General features: G+C 40.6%; 1 non-coding gene and 1 pseudogene across 1 annotated transcript; one reads left to right on the top strand and one right to left on the bottom strand.

Moving 5' to 3' along the window:
- Positions 1-390: 390 nt before the first annotated feature.
- On the bottom strand, positions 391-2076 carry LOC145556830 (CBL-interacting serine/threonine-protein kinase 25 pseudogene; annotated as a pseudogene).
- A 501-nt stretch (positions 2077-2577) lies between these two features.
- TRNAK-UUU (transfer RNA lysine (anticodon UUU)) lies at positions 2578-2649 on the top strand. The gene has a single exon. It is a non-coding gene; the product is annotated as a tRNA-Lys (tRNA).
- The last annotated feature ends 7060 nt before the right edge of the window (positions 2650-9709 follow it).

Raw genomic sequence — 9709 nt, 5'->3', positions numbered from 1 at the left:
ATGATTTGTTGTTTGCCCTACCTATAAGTTTCTCAAGTATCGAAGAAATATTCCAAGTCGAATATAACAAGATCTCATGTTACTACTTTTTCCAACTTATAAATTACAAAATATCAACAAAAGAGTGTGTGAATAGTGTAAAATTCTAAACTTTGCGATTAAAAAACGAAGTATCTAATATCAAATTATCAATAGAGGTGTTTGAATTCTTTGAAATTGTGTTATTTTTTCAAATGGGTTGGGTCAAAAGAGTGTATAGACATTTAATTTGATGCATGCTTCAAGTCTTCAACATATCTAGACATTAATTGCCTCTAGAGATCTTATAACATTCATAACAAAGATATACAAGAAAATCATATAATAGTTGATTAGCTGCGTAACATTATATATACATGACATTTTAGGTGTCAAATACAAAGAATTAGGATTTCACTCAATGAACTACATTATCCACACAAATCCAAACTCATATGTAGCTTACACAAAACATGTAGCTAGAATAATTGATAAATAAACATATAGTAATCACTACATCTGATAATTAACATCGCTCTTAATTTATAATTCCCACAAAAAGTAAAATTACAAAATAGGTTAAAGGGCTAAGGGCGGGTTTTAATCTTACAGATTATAGCTCCAAATCGTGTAGATTGTAAATTTTCAAAGCTGTTGTTTCACAAACCTACACCAATTCCACCTAGGGAAAACATCACTCACACCATTATTCCTCCCATGAGACCAATCACCTTGCCATTTCCAAGCTACATCCTTCATTGCCGGCCTCACTTGTTCCTCCATCAACTTCAAGTATTCGACAGGATCACCAGCCCTCTTCGAAAACTCGACAACCTTAACCTCCGGCAATACCATAAACACTTCAACACTCACCACCAACCTCCCTCTCCTACCCATTTCTCCCCCTTTCAACACCACCCTTGACTCCTTTTCTTTTCTTGCCTCATAATTCAACACTTCTGCCATCTTCTCCACTTTCTTCAACACTTCCTTAGTCGAACATTTTGTCACGAACAACGACCCAAGTTTCCTCTTTTTATTCTCAAACAGCCCGGACAAGTCTAAACCCGAAGCCATACATAACATGAAATCAAAGGCATTGAAAGAAGACTCAGGAGAGGAGCAGAACAAACTCGAATCACCTTCATATGATCCACTTAATCCTGTCCTAAACCAAGGACTTGTCATTATTTCCGATATCATAATTCTTTCCTTTGGATTCTTCACCAAAATCTTCTTAATCAAGTCCTTGACTTCCTCAGGAAACCCTATGGAAAACTCATACTTACAAATCCTAATCTTCCTTAACATTTTCGTTCGACTTTCATCTTGGAAAGGTGGATAACCAGCAAGTATAGCATACAAAATCACCCCACATGACCAAATATCAGACAACTTCCCATCATATTTCTCCCCACGAAGGATCTCCGGCGCCATATAAGCAAATGCGCCACATGCAGTAGCTAGTAAAGCATCAGAATTACTCTCATCTTTCTCTTCAAGATAAGTAGCCAACCCAAAATCACAAATCTTGACATTTTCACCATTTGAGTCTACCATAATGTTTTCTAGCTTAAGGTCACGATGACAAACACCGCGACTATGACAAAAATCAACAGCAGTGATTACCTGTTGGAAGAACTTTCTAGCAATATTTTCGTCGAGTTTACCTTGCATAAAAATCTTAGTGTACAAGTCACCTCCTCCAACATACTCCATGACCAAGTATATTTTAGTCTTTGTTGCCATGACTTCCTTAAGCTCAACAATGTTCGGGTGCTTGACAAGCCTCATAACCGATATTTCCTTCTTAACTTGCTCAAACATACCATGCTTCTTCACTTCATCCTTGTTGATCATCTTTATGGCAACTATTTCATCTGTTGTAATGTTTTTAGCCTTGTACACTTTTCCGAAATTTCCCTCACCTAAAAGCTTTGATAACTCATATTTGCCAAAAAGAACCAACCCTTCCATATTGAAGTGAACTTGTGAATATTTATGTGACACTTTTTGACATTAAAGCAGTGTGTCCTGTATCCAATGAAACAGGAACACCCTGATTTCCCCTGTTTTTTTTTTTCGGGTTATAATGTGGAAAATTCAGAGAATATTTGATGAAAAATCATGATATATTATTTTAGATTAATTTAATTGTAGGAAGAATTCAATTGGAATACGAATCAACGGTTTGCTGTCTTTTAGCAATAATTTTATTGATTTAGTGTAAAGGGTTTCAATCATACTACTCTGTTTTCCTCTGTTGTTGTCATTTTTTTTTTTACTTGAACTTTTTTTTTTTTTTTTTTTTTTTTTACTTGAACTTAATTTTTTTTTAAGAGAATATTATTGGACAATTTAATTACTCATTAATCATTATATTCTATGTGCTGTCAAGTGTCACCTAGATATACGGAGTAACTTGTAAGAATTAAAGTAATCTGTAACTGACTAACTGGAGTAGTGGTTTTTTTTTTTAATAAGACATAACTACTGTGTTTGAGAAATAGCTAATTGCTAATACTATAATATAGTTATGCAAAAATATAAATTATTAAAGCCGTCTTAGCTCAGTGGTAGAGCGCGTGGCTTTTAACCACGTGGTCGTGGGTTCGATCCCCACAGACGGCGGTTTTTATGAAAGTATGAATTACTCCGTATTTCACCATTTTTTATACCTCAACGCCTGAATTAACCCTTAGCGTATAGCGTATAGCTCATATTGGTTTAGCAAATATATCGTAGAAAAATATTCAACATATAAGATGATAAAAAGTATCACTACATGCATAATACTCCCTCCCTTTTTAAATACTTGCTTTATTTCTATTTTTTGCACTATTAATTTGTTCTACTTTTACTCATGTTTGTGATTTATACATAAGAAAAAATATAGTCTTGTAGGTACTTATTGGAATCATCTCAATGAATAGATTATTAATTTTCAATTGTTAGAATTTACACTTATTGATAATTAAAGATATTAGTAGTCAAAGATTAGCATCAACATGCGTGTCCAAGAGAAATGGAACAAGTATTTAAGAACGGAGGGAGTAGTACACAAAAGTACTATTCAGACAATTTATATTTTAATAGTACATTATAATAATGGTACATAATGGTACATTGTAATTTACCATTGTAGAGTCAACATTTTCCAAAAGCTACAAATTTGTCCTCCTATACGCTGAGATGCACTCCAATGTCTATATTATGGCATACAAATATGATAAGCTATGCAAGTACAAATATGATAAACTATGCAAGTACATGTTACTGTCTAAAATAATGACACATTATAAATTTGCACCATTTGTTTTTTTGTATCAAGCTCTCAACGCCTATAACTTTATTATTAGGGCATACAAATATGATAAACTAAACAAGTACTTCATATATGTTAATAAATTTTTAAAAAATTATGACTTGAAATTTGACAATCATTTAATCAATCAAAATCTTAATCCCATAAGTGGGGTGGGCATTCGACAATAACTCAATAAATTACTAATTAGTAATGTTTCAAAAAAAAAAAAAAAAAAAAAGAAAAAAAAAGTATTGACACAAAAGAGTATAACATACTTGGTATTAACATACTTGGTATTCAATTAACTGTTAGAAAAGCAAAAAGAGTATATCATCACATTATTAAATAAATAGTCTTACAAATCATGAAATTTAAAAGAAAGTCTTACAAAAATACAAACCATAAACCAAACATCGAAAATGTTTAATAACATCCAAACCAATCAACAAACATTATACTGTGAATAATTTCATTCTTCACCATCATCTATGTAATTAAGAAGCATAATCTTCCATCTTGGATTGTTGGCTGATCAAGTGAGAGCTCGACCATACTCCGATTCCTTTCACTACAAGAAAGAGGAAGAAGGTTGGCCTAATACCTTAGAAGCCAATGTTTGAACTTTGAAGCATTGGCATTTCTGGACCATAAGTTGCCGTCTAATGTTTTGCACTCATAATGGTCAAATCATACCATGCCAATCATGCAATCCTGTCTTAAAAATTTCTATCTTCCTCTTGTAAATATTCAAAATTTTGCAAATTCCGTTATAATTTGATCTTACATCTTTCGTGGGGACTTTGGTGAATTCTCCTAAAGCATTGCAATCTTTAAGTAACTATTTCATTATTGGCATTATTAGGAGTAACTCGACCACAAAACTCAATAAGTCATTCATCCATTTGTATAACCTTGAACAAGAAGAGGAAAAAAAAACCGCTAAGGCAAAGGCAGCTAAAAAGAAATAAAATCACGAAAATAGTACATTAAAAATAAAAACAAAATGTTTTAAAGGCAAAAATGATAGAGTATATAAACCGATCATGGGCTTTAACCCTAAACTTAAGTTTTTGGTTGAGTTAGTTCTTTATCATGGTATCAAGAGCCAGTTTGATTACAAGTTCGAATCTCATCCTGATAATTGGGTCTGGGCCACACCTGACACAATTGTCCACTTTACACAACCAAGGAGGTTCCACCTCAAAACCATATGACAATGAGGGGAGTAGCTCCTTAGCCTTATAAAGTGGGCACAACTTTCTTACTTCTTCAATGTGGGATACACTTCCCAATACAAACTCTTACTTATAAACTAAACCAATGTGAGACAACACACCACTCACATGTGGGTTTTTCTCATGGGCTTAACACTCCTCCTCACATGTGAGTGTCCATAATATTGGCCCAGATCACAACAGAACTTAACCTGGCTCTGATACCATGTTAAACGGGTCTAGACCGCACCCGCAAACCAAGAGAGAGAGAGAGAGAGCATATTTCAAAAGATCAAAGGAGGTTCCATCCCAAAACCATATGGTAATAGGAGGAGTAGCCCCTTAGCCTTATAAAGTGTTTAGCTCTCTCTTCTTCAACCAATGTGGGACATTTACATGTGGTGACACTTGAGAGGTTTATTCTTCAACACTCCCCTTATATGTAAGGTCCTTTTTAACTTTTTCTCATGTGACACAACTGTCCACTTTATACAACCAAGGACGTTCCACCTCAAAACCATATGGCAATGAGGGGAGTAGCCCCTTAGCCTTAGTGGGCACAACTTTATTATTTCTTCAATGTGGGATACACTTCCCAATACAAACTTTTATTTATAAACTAAATAAATGTGGGACAACACACCACTCACATGTGGGTTTTCTCATGGGCTTAACACATCCACCCCTCCTTTCAAGATAGAATATTAAAACGCTGGGTATAGTGGGGCCCATGCTATATTCACTCATCAAGCCTAATGGATTCTTGTGTAAGGGGGTGCGATACTATGATAGCGTATATAAATTGGTTAAGTTTTTGGTTGAGTTGTTCCTTTTACACAGAAAAGGAGGAAATATTTTACCTTCAATTTGGTTGAAAAATGACTACCAAAATTTTAAAAACTGAACGGCTGTGATTTTTATTTTATTTTTTTATTTATTTATTTTTGAACAAACGACTGTGATTTAATAATTCTTGAGTTCTTTCACAAAAAAAAAAAAAAAAAAAAAACAAAAAACAAAAAACAAAAAAAAAACAATAATTCTTGAGTTATTTATTTATTTTGGGTGCCATCGTGGCAATATGCTAAGATATGTCTTGAGGTTAATGTAGCCCCTAATTCGCTGAGTAGAATTTGAATTAAGGTATTAAGTCAATTACAAGTGGGCCGTGTAGTAAATAGTAATGTGGGCTTTATCTTCTTTGTCGAGCAATGTCATTCCACATCCAGCTCCCTTGTTCAAGTTAAAGTTCTAGGCTTCTGACTTTCTTATTGCTTAACGATTGAAAACTTTGATTAGGTGGCATATTAATCGATATTAAATACGTAAGTATGGTATTTTTATGATTTACACAATTGTTTGGGTCCAATTAAGCTAATTGGGCCTAGTCATTAAATGATCCAATATTCTAAGGTCAAGGCCCAAGCCTTCAATCAAGCCAGGTCAGCAAGAAGTTAATTGGTCCAAATTGTTATGGTCAGCCCATGATTATTTGGGGCCCAATTATTCTCCTCTCTTTGTATGCTAAGGTATAAAAGCCTTCAATTACATCATTTGTCATTCATACACAAAAAGCCTCAAGCATTAAATCTCTTGCATAGCTTTCTCTCTCTAAACACTGTTTGACTTCGGCATCGGAGGGGTCTTCCTCGGATCCACCCCCGAGGCCAGTTTACGTGTGTTTGCTGTGCAGGAAACCTTCGGCCCAGCATCACTTGGACCAGATTAGTCTTCATCCACTTCATCGGACCTTCGGCTAGGTCCCATTGTTTTCACCCGAAATAATTTGGTGCCGTCTGTGGGGAAGACTTTCAAAAAAATTTTAAGCCAATCAAAATCATCTTGCAAAAATCTTAGTAGCAATGTCTAAGAACCGCAAGAACAAAAGACTAAGTCAAGGAGCGGGCGAAAGGCCTAAAACTCCTACACCATCACCTTCGCAGGACCAGAATTCTTCTAAGGGTGCTAGTTCGGGGGGAGGATCGTACCGGGAGGATTCCCTTTCTCCCGTAATTCACAACTCTCATCATAGACCGAGTCCTCCTCGGTCTAACAGAAGTCAGTCCGATCGTAGGACTCAATCAGTGCCTCAAAGCCAACTTTTGACCATCCGCTCTCACACTCACACTCAGCCGAGGACCCCTTTAACGGGGTCCAGCTCGGAAGAAGTGGCAAGAGCGCTGGCGGTGCTCATGGAGGCAATGAGGGCACAAAATATGCCTCCACCTCGTGACCGAACTCCTCCGCATACCAGGCATCAGCGGAGGAAGCTCGACCAAGAGGGGGGGAAGCCTCCCTCTCTCCGGGAGCTGGAAGAGTGGGAAGAGGATACCTGGAGGACCGAAAGGGAGAGGAAAAAGAACCCTCAATTTTTCAAAGGATCCTCTACCTCTCGGCTAGAAACTCACAAGAGCAGCAGCTCAGCCTCTCGGCCGGAGACTGCTCACCGAGAGCGACCTGAGACTGTTCGCCGAAGCGTTCTCGACCGACTCGGCGGCAGGGAACCGAGTGTGCATAGTCGCCTCTCATTTCCTGTAGCCGAGGCCCGAACTTCCCAGCCAGGGACGAAAACCACTCCTACCTCTCTAAGAGGGCGGAGCGCGGTCCCTTCGGCTAGGAACAAAGGCAAGGCCGTGATGCTACCTACCAGTTCTCCATTCGAACAATGGATTCTGGAAGAGCATGTGCCTACGGTTAAAATACAGTCGCACATTACATATGATGGGACTTCGGATCCGAAGGACCATATCGCCTCTTACGAGGGGCACATGCATCTTTACCCAAGGTCCGAAGCGACCTGGTGCAAATATTTTCCCACCACTCTCAAGGGGGTCGCGCAAGCGTGGATCTCCAAGGGAGTAAAGGAAGGCTCTATAACGGGGTGGGACGACCTGTCCACCAAGTTCAAGAGCAAATTCTCCACGGAAAACCGCCGAGAAAAGACCACTGCAGAGCTCATGGGCCTGCAGCAAGGGGAGACCGAGAGTCTCCGAGACTACCTGACTCGTTTCAGCAACGAGTCATCCAGCGTTTCTCAGCTGGACCAAGGGCTAGCCGTTTTTGCAATGCAGAACGGCCTTCAGCCTGGAAAGTTCCTAGACTTCATGGTCATGCACACCCCGCAGACCCTAGAGGAGGCTCTGAACGCCTCGGATAAGTTCATCCGAGCCGAAGAGTGGAACAAAACAAAGTCCCAACCCCAATCTGGGAGTGGGAAACAAAAGCAATCGTCTGAAGGCCAAGGCCAGAAGACGAAAGGAAAGGCGAAAGCCTCGGAGGAATCTTTGGCCAACGAGCCGAAGAAGGAAAAATCTGCCCTGTTCACAGGCAGATACGAATCTTATACTCCGCTAGCCCTTCCGCGCGCTAAGATCTACAGCGTGACGAAGGAAGAGCAGAGTTATAGGAAGCCGAGACCACTACCCGAGTGGTATCAGCGCAAAAATAAAAATCAGTGGTGTGAGTTCCATGAATCACCGGGACACAACACTGAAGAGTGTATCTAGCTGAAGGACCAAATCGAAGATATGGTTCGGAAGGGATACTTGAAAAAATATATCGCGGATCACCACGAGAAAAAAGAGGCTGAGAAATCCGAAAAAGGACTCTCGGCAAGACCTCGATTTCCCCCGAAAGAACAGCAAAAACGCGGAGGGAAAATTCCCTCCAATTAATGTGATCTCAGAAGGAATATGTTCTCGGAGGGAGCACAAACGTCACCTTAGGGCTCTGACTCATCAGGTGAACAACGCCAGCCTTCAGCCTCCTCAGTCGCCGGTGCCGAACATGACGTTCACAGCCGCCGACTGCCGAGGGGTGACGTTCCCTCACGAGGATCCGTTGGTGATTATCGCCACAGTGGCCAACCACGACGTCAGCAAGGTTCTTGTTGATGGCGGCAGCGGAGCAAACATTCTGTTCTGAAAGGCCTACAATCAAATTAAGCTGAAGCCCAAACACCTCACGCCGGTACCCTACCCGGTATCCGGATTCAACGGGGCCTCAACTTATCCAGACGGGAAGGTAACACTTCCTGTCACCATCTGCTGCGATGAGGCAGCCAGGAACGTCATGACCGAATTCTTGGTCATCGATGCTCCTTCCGTGTACAACGTGATCATGGGGAGACCCATTATTCACGAGATCCAAGGGGTAGTCTCGACATACCATCAGCTTATGATCTATGTCTCGGATGCCGGCTACCCCGAAAGGAACGAGGGCAGCCAAAAGGAGGCCCGAAGGTGCAACTACCTCAAGCCATCCACTAGTCATTCCAAAGATGATGACGAGGATAAGGAGGAGAAAGATAGGCAGCCAAGCGCGAAGAAGCCGAAAGGCCTAAGTGCTTCGGCTCAAGGAGACCTGGCCAAAGAAAAAGAGCCAGGAAAAGAAAAGGCTAGCTCATCGTCTGAGCCGAAAGAATCAGAGAGTCGGCCGAGGAAGAAAAAATCTGGAACCCCTACTGACATAGATAGCAGGCCAGAGGACGAAGAGTCCAGCCCCACGGCAATGGAGCTGGACCAGCAGACCGAAACGGTCGAGTTGGCCGAAGGAGACGCCGAAAAATGCGTTACAATCGGGCTGGATCTTGATCCGAAAGTCCGCGTTGAACTCATCCAACTCCTTCGGGACAACCGAGATGTGTTTGCTTTCTCGGAAGCTGACATGCCCGGGATAAGTCCAGACCTCATCTCCCATAAGCTTAATGTCGACCCCACGTGTCGACCAGTTAAGCAAAGGAAGCGGAACTGCTCCGCAAATAAGAACCGAGACATCGCAGCCAAGGTCAAAAAGTTGCTGGATGCAGGCTTCATCGAACCCTGTCAGTATCCAGAATGGCTGGCTAATGTTGTGATGGTTCAGAAGGCAAATGGCACCTAGAGAATGTGTGTTGACTTCACGGACCTAAATAAGGCATGTCCGAAGGATTTTTGTCCCTTACCGAGGATCGATCAGCTAGTCGACTCGACAAGTGGCCACGCCTTGCTTAGTTTCATGGACGCATTTTCTGGGTATCATTAGATCTTCATGCATCCCGACGACCGAGCAAAAATGGCATTCGTCACGAACGCCAGGGTGTACAACTACAAAATGATGCCCTTCGGATTGAAAAATGCGGGGGCAACATACCAAAGATTGGTGGATCAAGTTTTTGTCGAGCAAAAGGGCC

This window comes from Chenopodium album, chromosome 8 (genome assembly GCF_948465745.1).
Source record: "Chenopodium album chromosome 8, dcCheAlbu1.1, whole genome shotgun sequence".
Classification (NCBI taxonomy): domain Eukaryota; kingdom Viridiplantae; phylum Streptophyta; class Magnoliopsida; order Caryophyllales; family Amaranthaceae; genus Chenopodium; species Chenopodium album.
This window is presented reverse-complemented; position numbering and strand designations above follow the sequence as displayed.